The sequence below is a fragment of the Carettochelys insculpta genome, chromosome 9, assembly GCF_033958435.1.
Source record: "Carettochelys insculpta isolate YL-2023 chromosome 9, ASM3395843v1, whole genome shotgun sequence".
Classification (NCBI taxonomy): Eukaryota; Metazoa; Chordata; order Testudines; family Carettochelyidae; genus Carettochelys; species Carettochelys insculpta.
In genome coordinates, this window is record NC_134145.1 from 41693832 (window position 1) to 41708481 (window position 14650).

Below are 14650 nucleotides of genomic sequence, written 5' to 3' on the forward strand. Positions count from 1 at the left end.
ATAAGAGGAGCACTTTGTGAAGAAGACAAAATAGAAGGTATTCACATCTGCAGGAGATTGCTAAGGATACTGTTAACTGGACAACTTATTTTGCTCTCTTGTTCTAGTTGTAAAAGCTGTGAACTCAGCTTAGAGCTCACAGTTAGAACTCATAGTTAGAACTGCTGTTCCTCATTTGCCTCTTTAATGCTACTGAAATATTCTTGGAAATGTAATGTTTCTTGCAGCTGGGTGGCAAACTACTGTGTTTACCACTGGTGGCTTCTGGTGTCCATTGGACCAGCCTCATTCTTCTGGAGAAGTGGCAGATGTTACACAAAGGCATCATAACTATAATGCTTTGAAATTTTGCAATGACTTTTCCCTTTAACATTAAAAATAGCAAGGAGAACAAAAGTAGGCCCAACAAATCTAACATTGTTTTCATGAAAGGGTCAGTTTTGCTGAATTTCCTGAGGCCAAAAAAGTTGGTAAAAGTACCAAAATTGTCAACACATCCAATTTCAACAATTCTGAAATGAAAGCTCTCAAGTCTTCAGTTTGAAACAGTTGTTTGTTTCAGTATTTAAGTTAATATACACCAAAAAGGTTTTTTTTGGAAAAATGAAATTATTCAAAATTATCTAAACAAAATGTTTAATATAACCTGAATTGAATATTTTTGGTGGGGGAGGGAGCGGTGATTGTCAAGTTTGCAAATTTTTTAAGATGTTGACATTAAGATTTGAGCTGAGACAGGAAAATTCCAGAAGGACAGGAAGAATAGTCCCCACATAGCCCTAATCACAACCTGTACACAGCAAGTCCAGATGTTTGGATTCTGAATTGTGAGTCTGCTGTTTCCAGAAGGGGACTGGACTGGACTCAAATGGTTTTTCATCCTATACCCATCTGATTTCAAATAAATGACTGTCTCTGGTTTTCAAGGAGGAACATAAAAGATACCACTCACTATAAAGATGGACAGGCAAAGAAAAAAAATCAATGTTCGCATATTCATTGTGAGCACATCTACTGGGGTTTTGTCAACAAAACTTGTGCAGCATCTACACGCAAAATTTATTTTTGTCAACAGAAACTGTCAACAAAAAAGCCATGTAGATGCTCTGAAGAAGCCTTTTGTTGACAGAGCAGATCAAAAGATGCTCCGGGGTTCATTTTTATAAAAGAGCGGTCCTTTTTGTGACATATTATTGGTCCCAGGCCCATTCTTTCACAAAAGCGAGGGCTCTGTGGACGCTCTCATTTGAAAGAGCAGATTGCACTTTTGATTCATTTTTTTTTGTGTGTGGGTGTCCTTTTTCAAAAGAAGAGCTTCCAGAAGAGATCTTCTGGAAGATCATCTTTTGAAAGATCATTGTAGTGTTGATGTGGCCTTACAGTTCACAGCTTTTTAGTGAGTAGTTAGCAGAAATGTCTAGTTGAACATGAAGCAAGGCGGGTTTCATGCATCTCCAAACCCCATACCTAGCCTGAAAAGATCATTTTTTTCCCTGAGTAAAGCATAGAAATTGTGTGCCAGTGGGGTATGATTGTTTTATGAACTGGACTGAATGGCATTAGCAACACTGAACAGTTGCTCATGATCTCAGATGCTATATTTGTGCACCATTATTCTAGGATGATTGTGGTGTGTTTATGGGATGACTTCCATGTGAAATATAATACCATAATTGTCTTCCTGATGGAAAGTTCTAAATATACCTTGCTATAGATATGAACTAAGAACTACTGATATTTTCTAAATGTCTTATAGGACTGATTGTATTTGAAGTCAATTGCAAATCTTTCATCAATGCTAACAGGTCAAATTCACCACTACTAAAGAACTTGGGCAGTCATTTTACCCCAGTGTCAAGTGCGTAAAATTTATACCAAATCAGAACTACGACATTTTACAATCATGTAAAATGATTACACAAGTTGCATGCCAGCAGTGGAATTAGGCTCAGCGTGAGCAGATCTTATTCAGAACTCAGGCAATAAAAATGAAAATGAGTTTTGTTGAAAATGTATACAGACTTTCATGGAGCAAAACTAACTAAGTAATCTTTGGGAACTAGTGCTATTTTTGTCAATGATAATAGCCCATATATTTTTAACTTCATGTAAATTTAATAGACAAACAACAGAGGGACTAAGAAAGTGGATTGTGTCTTTGGTTATGTCTAGACTAGAGCGATCAGTTGATAGAAGTTTTTGTTGGAAGATATCTTCAGACAAAACTTCTGTTCACAGATTGCAGCTAGACAGCAATGTGGATCGCTCTTTCGATCATCTGCTCTGTCAACAGAGACTGGCCGGATTGCCTGACCAATCTCTTGACAAAACAGCCACCCAGAACACTGTCAGACAGGGTCACATGGTCAGCAATGCCTTCCAGGAGCCCCAGTGAGATGTGCCCTTAAAGGACCCGTCCCTCTAATTCCCTGTCCATGCCGAGGTGTGCCTACCTCCATGAGGGACAGCACAGCTTCAACACCTATGAGAGAGACAGCACTTTCCAGCTAGCCCTAGTGCCAGAGCAGCTCCCAGGCTTGTACTGATCCCACCCAGAGGTTCTGCCGTACCTGCTGCACCTCTTCACGGCCATCATCCTCTTCCTCTGGGACAGTGAGACAGACACCAGCACTGAGAAACTTGCCATTGCTGCCACATGGTCCCACCCACACCTGCTCCCCCACCCCAGGGAACAGGTGGATCCAGAAGCACTGCACCAGTTCTGACTGGTAGAACTTGATGGTCATAGGGCAGTGGGATGACCAACAGTGGCTCCAGAACATCTGCATGTAGAAGGACACCTTCTGGGAGCCTGGTGCCTCACTTCCCCCCGCCCTCCAGAGACAGGACACCCACCTTCACCCCACCATCCCTGTGGAGAAGCAGATTGCAGTCACCCTCTGGAAGTTCACCACCCCCAACAGCCACCACTCTGTGGGAAACAAGTTTGGTGTGGGAAAGACCACCAGCATGGCCTTCCTCATGGATGTAAGGTACTCTTGGGCTGCAGTCTCTGCATGGGGAGGCGGAGGAAGTGTCCCACTAAAGGGGGACCCTTAGGAAGGTGGGTTGGGGGTAGAAGGTATGTGCTTGTGGCAGGTGAAGCACCATTCTTGCAGGACTGTGCTGTCCCACCCTCACACAGACCTACTTCTAGGGGGTAGCCTCACAGGAAGTGGGATAAATCCTGGAGAGCTCAGAGGAGAGGGAATGGGATATGTGTGTGTTTGGTCCCCTCCCTTTGCATGTCATGATGGCCATCAACACCAACATGCTGCAGAGGGTCGTCCTTCTGGCAGACATGGAGGCAGCCATGGCCAGATTTGCTGCCCTGAGGTTCCCAAACTGCCTCAGGGCTATGGACAGGACCCACATCGAAATTCATGCCCTGAACTACAGTGTGGCTAAGTATATCAACAGAAAGGGGTACTTCTCGATGGTGCTGCAGGCCCTGGTCAAATATTGTGGACATTTCATAGATGCTTATGTCAAATCAGCTCCATCAGGACAGGGTGAGGATCCAGGAGGCCCTGAGGGATAGCTTTTTCCATGGCCCCCAATAACTCTCTCCAGGGGCCCCTTGCAGGAGCTTCAGGCCCACAGCCCTACTCTATATCCACCTTGACACCTGCCTTTGCCTCTTCATCCCTCACTGATACCTGCCCAATAAAGAGGGATGAAGGTGTGGTGATGAAATAACTTTTACTGGAACAAGGAGAATTACGTACAAAGGTAACCGTGTAATACAGAACTGTTTACAAGAAAGCAAATTGCAAACATCATTGACTGTTTACGTTGGGAGTGGTCTTGGGACGGTTAGGGCACATCAGTCCATGGAGGAGATGGGAGAGGTCTCAAACACAAGGGGAAGCAGGACTCTGAGTGGTATTGGCCTTGGGATCCCCTTCTGCTGTGTATTCAGGGCCTCCGTTGGGTCTGGGTTGGGACTGGAAGCAGGGGGAGGAATGGAGATGATGAGGCTGTGGCAGGGTCTGGGTTAAAGGGTGAGCAGAGGAGGGCTGGGGAGCAGGGGGGGGCAGCCATGGCCCTCAGCAATGGCAGGTCCATGATTACCTGAAGAATGGCTGGCAGGGGCACAGTGGTGGGGGTGGGGGAAACAGCAGTGGCAGTCACAGGCAGCTGGGCCACCATGTTCCACCAGCCGCCAGTGGCAGCGTCAAAGTGGGACATGAATTGGTCCTAAGTCCATGACCACCACTCCTGGTCATTCCGCATCCCACACTCCAGGAGCTCTGTTATCCTCCAGAGGGTGGCATTGTGGTCCCTCTGGAGGTCCTCCTGCACCCTGAAATGGCCCCTTTTGCTGCAGGCAGTCTATGGTGCTCAGGTTGGGCTGGCTCACTCTGGTGCATGGGTGGGGCTGGCTCATCCTGGTGGCATGGTGGGGGTGGTTCTACCCTCAGATGGTGCAGGTCCAGCTGTAACGAAGACAGGGTGGAGAGACAGTTAATCATTAATGCAGAACAGCCCCTGAGACCCTGTTCCCCACCATGAGCACTGACCAAAACCCCCAGCCCAATGGACAGGAATGTCAGGGAGCAGTGCCATGTGTGGCCTCCACAACAGGCCCTGCCCCAAGAGACTCCACACTGCCTCTAGGACCAGGCTGACTGCTGCAGGGAATGGGTTAGTGGCTAATAGGGGGGTTACGGCCACAGAGGGGTCCCCATATGGGTGGCAAATGAGCCAGGAGTAGCCCAGCCCTCCCCAAGACTGCCACACACCCCTGCAGCTTTCAGTGCTGTCCATGGGAGTGGGTGCTGCCTCTTGCCTGCAGACAGGCCCACGTTGCAGGAGCTGCACTCCTCAGTGTATCTGAGGTCAGGCCAGCACCCTTGTGGCTAGTCCACTTCCAGCCATGGCAGGTGCTTGCAGAACCTCCCTCCCCCCATGGCTTGGGGATTATCCAACCTCCTGTAAGGCTGGGAATAGGCTAGCACCCATGCCCAGGGCCTGCCTGCTAGGTCCAGGTGGCACACAACACCTTGCACATGGTTCCATGTTCTGGGACCGCAGTGCGAGATCCTGCTTGAGCCAGCTGGGCAATGCTTGCAGTATGCCCCCACTGCACTGATCTCCCTGGAGTGTGTGATGTGTGGACTACTTACCAGAGGACCCTGACCCAGCTCCAGTGATACCCTGGAGGTGGCCTAGCTCATGGGAACAAACTCCAGGACGATCATGAAGGTGCTCCCTCTTGCCTCGGACCCTAGGTATGCCTCCATCTCTCTTCCATGGCGCTCCTCTTCCTCCTCCTCCAGCGGCTCTGGCTGTGTGCACGTGTGTATCATGGGGGCTTCTGCACCATGTCGTTGGGAGGCAGTCATAGAAGGTGTGTCCTCAGCTTCCTGTAGTAGAAGCAGGTGGTGGGTCCTGCTCCAGATCTTCAGCCGGTATCGCAGGCCCGGGTGTAGCCCTGCCAAAGTTCTTTTATTTCCACCCACACCTGCTCTATGGTAAGAGTGGTGTGACCCTGTTCTGCAAGTATGGTGGCCATCCAGGCTTACATGTGGGGCAAGGAAGAGAAACTCCTTGACCCCCATGTCCAGTATAAGTCTTGGGACCCCTCAGGCTGCTCCCTTGAGGGCCCTGAGGGATTCCAGGGTGCCTGACTCTCTGCCATCAGGTCATTCTGGCTGGAAAGGAATGGCTGGAAGGGTGTGGGGACTGGAGTCTAGTTCTGCTGCTTCCATGCTCTCAGTTTCTGGCCACAGGATTTCCAGGTCTTCCTGTGCCTTTGAGAACGTCTGGGGGCAGGTACCACGGAGCTCTGAAGCTCTGATTGCTGTGGAGAAGGCATCACCCAGGGCACCCGCACAGAACATTTTAAGCCTTTTCTGTTCACAGATGGCCTCCTGGAACTTCCGGACAGGCTTTCTGTTGACAGATCTCTGTCAACAGAGGCATTCTTCCTTGTGGGGAGTGGGGTAATGCTGCTGAAAAAGTGCCATGTTTTGTCAATTCATTGTTGACAGAACACCTTGGGAATCTGGATGCTCCATGGGTTTTATCAACAAAACGCTCTAGTGTAGACATAGCCTTTAATTTCTCCCATCCACTTCACAACAAAAAAACAAACCAAAAAAAAAACTAACAAAAAAAACACACACACACACAAACAATTTGGAAATTACAGGAGATTGTGCTTATCTGGCACCTACAAGCCATTATTCCTGCTATCTAAACTATTTGCTGGGAGTATGAGAGGTATGAGAGTAACACGTGTATCTGTCAACAAAATGGGTCACCTCAAAACTCCTCTGTATTTTCTTTAGTTGAAATCAATAAAGAAGAAATCAGAAACATCAGACACTGGAGGGCAAGAATGATGAAGTGTTTAACATTGCTCCCTGCTGTGTCTATCCCAAGGCACATTGCCAGTTCATAACTATTTTAGCAGGTTTCATGTTTTACTCAACCGAGTGTCAGCCAACCCTTCTAACTGCTCTATATATGAATATTTTTCTGTCCATTTATGGACAATAATTAGAAATCTGAAGCAGATTATTGATTCTGTTCTTGATACAGAGTATAACATTGTTAGGCAAACAACATATTTTTAGAATGCATCTCCTTCTGTGTATCAGGCATACAGAAATTATATCTGATAACAAATATCTGTAAACAAGGCCTTTCTAATATTTTTGGTATGGTTTTCATTCATAGGTAAATGCTGGATTATAATGGCATCTCTGTGAAAACAAATAATGAAGTTCATTCATTATTTCCAATCCCTTTTGAGTTAAGCCTTTATGACCTAGAGTAAAAGCTGTATTTTGTCTTATAATGCCATCATTACATCACACACAGTGAAATGTAGATCACCAGTAATGCTACATGTGACGAGGGAAACAGCAATTTAAGTTACAGAAACAGAGAGACATTAAATTCTCCCGCTGCTAAAGGGCATCTCCAGAGCATGTATCAACTGCAAGGTCAACCACTGCACGTATGACCTTAAAGCATTATTCCTTGTTTGTGATGACATAGCAGATGATTGAACAGGTAACTTATTATGACATCTGGCAAAGCATAAAGATATATAAAGATAAATGTGGACGTGACCACCTGTTTAAAGTAGCATATTTTTAGACCTATTGGTTTTAGAAACGCCAACAAAAATAACTGCATTTATCATAATACTTTATTACAATGATGTGTGTACACAATATTTTAGTGACATTGTTTTCTGTGCTACTAAGAATTTTGTTCCATATTTTGAAAAGGGCAAAAAAGATAAAATCAATAGCATAGTTCTGGCATAGCTAAAAAATTTATATTCTGATACAAATTTCAAATCCCTCAACATTCAATGGGATTTGGATAAAAATCTCTGTTTTGGTTAATTATATACGGTTGAAGAGCATTTGGAGTTGGGATTTTTGTCCAAGCTACTCTTGGTGCTCTGAAACATAAGAGGCAGTTTGTTATATTAAAAGTGTTCAGCCTAGCACGTATAAGTAAGCTCAGTGGCAGCCATTTGTAGAAGCTTACAATTACTCCAGACAAGTCTCCTCACGGCAATCAATGGAAGGCATTACCTATGTACATTAATAGTGCCACTGATGGCAGGAAGAAACAATGGAAAATAAATGCCAGAACATGCAATTATTATAACAATGACAAAATATTGAGCATTAGCACAGTACTTTTCACAAAATATTTGGAAAAATGTATTCTAAATTAGTCTGATCAGAGCTCAAAATGCAGAAGGGCATTAATATTCTTGCTGTTACAGTGGTGTTTGTTTAATATAAGTGAACATGATGAATCAAAAGTTTGCTAACATGTACGCCTGTGCAAACAAACAGACTGTGTAAGGCTCCATGGATCTAGAATTCAGGCCTGCAGACCTATGAGGCAGTTAACCTCTTCAGGCTGCTATCTAACGGAAGCTGTAACTCCCTTAAACGCCACTTCCCCTGAAATGCTATGATCACAGTCCATGAACAAATCCACCTCAAGGCTTTGATGGACAGAAGTCCTATGGCTCCCGGTCCTCTATACATTTAAGGGGCATTCTAGGAAGTGTCCAGCTAACAGTGCAGCTCTTCTGTAGCTAGCACTGGTGTTCCAGCTTCTTGCTGTTGAATTTCTGGTTTGACCTTGACTTGATTTGGACTTTGCCTTCTGACTGGTACCCTGAAATCTGATTTTGTTCTGGTCCCTGGTTTCAGGCCCATGAGCTGCTTTAATTACTATATTGAAAGTGTTTTAGAGATTCATCAGTTGAATTACAATTTGAAGTCTGTTTGCACGTGTGTACATTCATTTTCATGTCTGAGGATTTAGCTGTATGACTAAAACTAATGCAAAATAAGGGGTGTGCTCCTAAATTCCCTTTATAATTTCTACTGGTGTTTCACTGAAGTGGTAGGATCGACAAACAAATATGACATAGGGTTTTATAGAGGGTATATTAAGGGGACATATGCTGTACATAAATAGGCATTAAAGTGATTAAACTTCTGGTGAACTATTCTCTGCAGTCATAGTTCAACCTTAAGATATGTATATTTAAACCTTGGGCCTGAAGTTTCATATGTCAGAAGCCCGACTATCAAAACTCTTCAGGCAGCCCTAAAAGATGATTTTTTTAGAGGCAGTGAGCAATTACTCTGCTCATTAGCTACTGGCAATGGCACTTTCCCATAGGTTATAGATGCTTGCTGTATGTTAAGTTGCCTTTTTATGCTATTCGAATAGTTCACAAGAGGCTGATTCTGCATGATTTACCTTTTACTTGCCTTTGTATGTCTCTCTCTTTTTTTACTTTCTAAATCTGCCATAGGCCTCAAGAAAGGAATGGTTTCCAGTCTGCTGTTGACCTAATTAGCCTAGTCAGACATTATCAGGCACCATCCATGTTACTTAAAAACAAAGATGTGAGTTCTTTTCATGGCTCCCTGAAATGCTAGTGCTGGACAAATACCACTTTTCCAACACATTAACATGTTCATTATATAGTACAGTCGTCCCTCAAGTTATGCAAGGGTTGCATTCTCATGCACCCTCGTGTAACTCAAATTTTGCATTATTCGTGGGGCAGCTTTTTTCCCCCACTGGAACATACATTCTTCACCCAGGGAAGCAGCAGGAGCACCTGGAGTTCCTTTTGAAAGGTAAGTCTTGGGGGAAGACAATTGGGAGGGTTAAGCCTGGCAGTGGGTTGGGGCCATGGGAGCAGGGCAGGGGGTTAAGCCTGGGGTGGGTTAGGGCTGCAGGAAGAGTGGGGGCTGGAGCGAAGCTGGAGCCGTGAGGGTGGGGTGACCTGCAGCCATACACAAGGGATTTGAACTGGGGTGGAGGGGGCTGAACTGTCACCATGGGGCTTAAGCTGGAGCTGTACTTGGGTGGTGAGCTGGGCCGTGGGGGGTTTGAATCGGGGCTGGCAGGGGGAGTGATTGAACCGGGGCCGGGGGAGCAGGATTCTGAGTTGCACTTAATTCACATTAATGCACATTTCAAGGGTTTACTGTACTCAGTTACCAACAATATTAAATGTGCTCTGTGGCAACAGGCTTGCAAATCCCATACCAGGTAAAAGTTGACATGCTTTTCGTTATGTTATATTCGACTGTGAATAGTAATACACTACAGTAGTACACTACACCATATGTTGGAATCATGATTGATACTCAAATCAGCACCTATAACATCGAAGCACTGTTACCACACCCATTAATGTAAAAAAAAATAACTAATAAACCTTTTGCATTTCCCCGAGTAACTGGTTCCTGTAATGGTAGTCAATGCCCAAGCTACCAATGCTGGGCTTCTTTAAAGTGTACTAACCCTTCTTGGCCGACCTGTTAATAATAAATTCCAAGGTGGCTGCCTAGTAGCTAATTGGCTCACAAAGCCTTGGCTTAATAAAAGGCTATCAGAGCTTAGATGGAAGGGTAATACTAATCAGAGAAGTGATTCTAAAGAGAAGTCTCTTGAGTTGTTTTGAACTTGCTATTAAAATGTAATACCATCAGAGATAATAAAAACCGTACTAATCCTACCCTCCACCGAGCTGTGGAAATTCAGCAAGAAAATACCTGCAGCGCTGTATCCAAAGGAGTGGGCCATAGGCAAGGTATGCACCTATTACATTCTCATGCATCTCTCTTGGATCCCTCGTATCGAGTAGATTTCCCCTTGCACATGTATAAGTGATGAGTTGAGAGGTAAGAAATTAGGTAAGTTTTGGCAAGGAACGCTCTCTGGCAGTGGCTGCATGTGAGGTCTCTAGTGGCACTGACACTAGAGGCACCAATGAAGGCCTTATGTTGGGCTCTCTGATCTTCATGGAGACAATGCCTAATCTCAAAGTGAGCTCATCACTGTTTTTCACAGCGGTCCTGCAGGTTACTAATCCACTACTGCCTCTCTCAGGTGTCAGTGACAATGTCATGCTTTACCAAGATGTGCTTAATGACACTTCTGTAGCACGTCCTCTACCTGCCCTGAGACCTTGCCCTGGTCTTCAGCTGAGCATAAAGAGTCTGTTTAGGCAGACATGAACCTTATTCATATATGCATATATTGAAATGCAATGTAATAGCCTTATATCGGTGCATGTCAAATGCCAAGTTTAAGTTCTGGAAGAACCACTGACATGAAACTCCAGATTTTAAACTCCATCAAAAGGAGAAGCATCCTTTGATTGCCATGGTGATTGAGGTTAAACTGTCCCCAAATTCACATTCTGAGCTACTTTAATTTTTTTCACACCCAAACATTTAACAAACTTCATACAAACTTTCTGGTTTCTTGTTATATATCTTCAAGGCTAGCAAACGTTAATTAAAATAGTTTAAGCTTTGATCTAGTCCTTCAAAACACTTCACAGACATAAAAAAAATCCACCATTATACTGAATCCAGCAATTATGGAAGTAACGCCATTCTTAATTTTTGCAGCAACTTTTACATCTAAAAGAAAACACTAACATACGCAGTTATTTTGGTACATCTCTAAGATTTAAGTAAGCAAAATAGAAATAAAAGTTAACTGGCTAAATAAGAATGGTGGCATGAAATTAAAGTTCCTGTTCTGATTACACAGACACATGGTGGACATTAGTTTTTAATGTTTGTGATGTGCATCTTCTTTGAGATGCTGAAGTCACTTTTCAGTAAAAAAAGCACAGTGAGATTTTCAGAAGTTGCTAGGTGTCCTGGATTTAGACACCTAGGTACTTTTGATAATTCAAACAGGTGCTTTTGATAATTCCTGATGCATATCAATCACTAGAAATCTGGCCTCAAAGATAGAAGTGTCAGCACATTGATCCTTAGAAAAATTAATGAGAATCTTATGGGAAGACACTTGTTTTTGTCATGAAAAGTGACTTGCACACCTCAAAAAAATGCAGCTCTAAAACACTAATGATAACTAAAGGGTGTTGTTATGGTCTAGTAGCTGTTGGTATTTAATTAAAAAGAACAAAAAACAAAAACAACATTGTCCTATCTCAACCTCCTCTGTGTGGCTGTGTAAACATGACAGTAACTTTAAATCTGGCTGACAACTACTTCCTCACCTGTCAGCAGGCAGCGAGTTTCAGTTCAAATTGTGTTGTACAGGAAAGCAACTCCTAATCTCCCTCCTCTACTTCAAACCCAAGAGGAAAAACATGGGGCATAGCTGAATGCTGGGTCAAAAATGTCATAGTTTTATAAGCAACCAAACAATTAAACAAAGAATGTTGATTCATTAGAACAAGAAACTCGGCAAGAGCTAAAAACAAGTTAGAGTACTCTTGCAGGCTACCACTGCAGAGCATTAAACTGAATTTCAAAAACCAGAGCCTTAGGGAAATTAAATCTTTAACCTTGTACCCAGATTAAAAACAAAGAATACCATATGAAAGATCAACAAAACTCTTTGCTGATGGGTAGTGTGGATTTTCATCACAATCTCCTTCGTTGTTAGTAGGGAGATGTTCTGAATGCTTGAGCCATTATATAAATTAACAGTGTTCAAAATTACACAGAAAAGGATATACCTTGTTATTTAATTGAATTTTACTTATCCAAGACATCTACGTCTTCAGAAACAATGACTATTGTATAGTCTATGAAATTCAGCAAACTTTCCTTTGCAATTGCCTAAAGTAACTATTTATATATAGCAGAATCTTTAGGAAGCAGCTCTGATGAAGCCCAGATAAAATAGGCCTGTCTACTTGTAGGTAGAACATGATTATATCACACCCAAAATAATATAACTGCCTATAGCTTATCAAATGACCCCAATACTTTACTCCAGTTTTTTAAAGCAGGGTGTTGCTCTAAATAGCTCACATGAATATCAAATAAAATCAAATTGACATTGTAGTGGGAATGTTTGTCTTTTGATTTCTAAATCCTGCTGTGTTTTAATATTCATCCTCAGAGCCTAATTTCAGCAGCATAAGTGCTCACAGACTTCTACTACAAAAAGAATTTCCAGTGCAAACTCTGGCACATTCCTAATTATATTCCAACACCCTAGAGAATGCTCTCACATTGTGACTGCAGACTAGGCATTGGTGTCTGGAATTTTCTGAAGTGAAGGAAGGTAGCATTAGCAATTTGATTAGTGGAACCTGGTTGTTTTCCCTGAATACTGAACTAGAGGCTGCATAAAACAAATAAATGAAGCAGGTGCAAGACAGATTCTGATTTGTAGGCTGCCAACTGATCATGTCCACCAAGGTTTTATTATCTTACCAGAAACACATTTTGTTGATACTTTGCTTTTCTCCCCCAAGAATAACTTGTGCCAAACTTGGAAATAGTTCAATAACTAGAATGCCCATTGAAGGCTGAGGTAAATGCACTACTGTACCTAACAAACTCTCTGCTCTAAACACACAGATGACTACTCTCACAATACATACCTATCTTTATGCCAACCAGAAAATATCAACAGAAATGACAAGAGACACCATTTTTTCATGCTCTTTGTCATGGGCATTAACATAGTGATTGGACAGAAAATGCCCACGCTCCATAGCTTAGAGGGCATATTTCCCAACTGACTAGATTTCTTTCAAACCAAATAAACAACTGGAGGGAATGAATGGGAAATCTGGTAGCATTTAACACATGAACTTTACTTATCCTTCCATAAAATATCTGAATGGTTTACAATGCAAAACAAGTCTGTAACCTCTTCTATTTCATATTAAAATATCAGCATCATCTGCAAAGTCAATCTGGTGATATACTCACATGTTCTTTGTATCACAGGAGTATTAATACTTGCAACTGATATTTTATGCTGTATCTAGATTTCCCGCAATTATTCTCACTGTTTCTTTCTAATTCCTATTGCCAGGCCTTTGGACCAATTTTGTTTTGTCATATACTTTCCACTGTTGTGTCAGTCTAAGCTCTCTGATTTCCACCCCTTTTGAGCACCCTTATATATGAACAGGGAGTGGTCCTAAACTAACTGCTAAAAAGTTTGCTGTGGCAATAATAGCTAAGGTTTTATGTTTCAGCTTTTTGAGAAAAAAATATTGTTGAGCATAAGATTTGGTAATTTCAAGAGTACCAAAATCAGCTGACTGTTGTGAGGCAATTCTTTCGCTCTGTATTGTGAAACCTGCCAGCTATTCTCTGTGCACTAGGCTGTCTTTTCATTGCTCTGCATAGTCCACTCAGGACTTAAATTGTTCTCTCACTCTACTATTCCATGCCAAGGAAAATGATACATTATATTTGAAATCTACATTCAAAATATGTTGAGGTTTGACGTGTGACATTACATATTTACCCACCCAGGTATTCTGCATGGAAATATTGCCATCCATTTGTGGAGAAATTCTGCAGGATGAAATGTCTATATTGACTAATTGAAAGAAATAAGCTGGTCACATTGGCCATTTCTGCACATGGGCATGCTAATAAATGGCCAGAAATATGCTAATGAGGCATGGATGTAAATTCCCCACACCTCATTAGCATAAGGTCACATGATTTGGAGTCCAGAAGATGCTTTTCCCGACTCCAAAACGGTGTGTAGAAGTGCAGCCCTGGGGGTGGGGGTGTGTCTTCCAGAAGGAAGTCCTCCTTCCGGAGTCCTCTTCTTCCCAAAAGTTTCCCCTGGGGGCTGCGCTTCTACATGCTGTTTTGGAGTCCAGAAGAGCATCTTCTGGACTCCAAATCATGTGACCTTATGCTGATAAGGTGTGGGGAATTTACATCGCACCTCATTAGCATATTCTGGGCTGTTTATTAGCATGTGTAGAAATGGCCGTTCTGATGAATTTCATCACCTCAATTAGGAGAAAAGACAATTCTCTGACTAAGGAGTCTCAGTGCCACTGACTTTCCCTAACTGACTTTAGGCACATGTTGCCTCAAACCTTTGTATATTAACATTATAATGGATTCCATAGTCTTCTCCCCTCCCCTAAAATTCTTTAAGGGAGTAAATATATATTCTGCCTGCTATTCAAGGTTATTATATAGCTAGTATTTTTAAACATCCACATCCTGCAAGTCTTTAGATACTTTCTGGAACATACTCAAGGGCTATGTTTAGACTGCAGGGCTCTCTTGATAAAACTTCTGTTAACAAAAGTTTGCTGACCGAGCACGCATACATACTGCAGATCTCTTGGAAGAGATCTGCCAGGCAGGAGTGT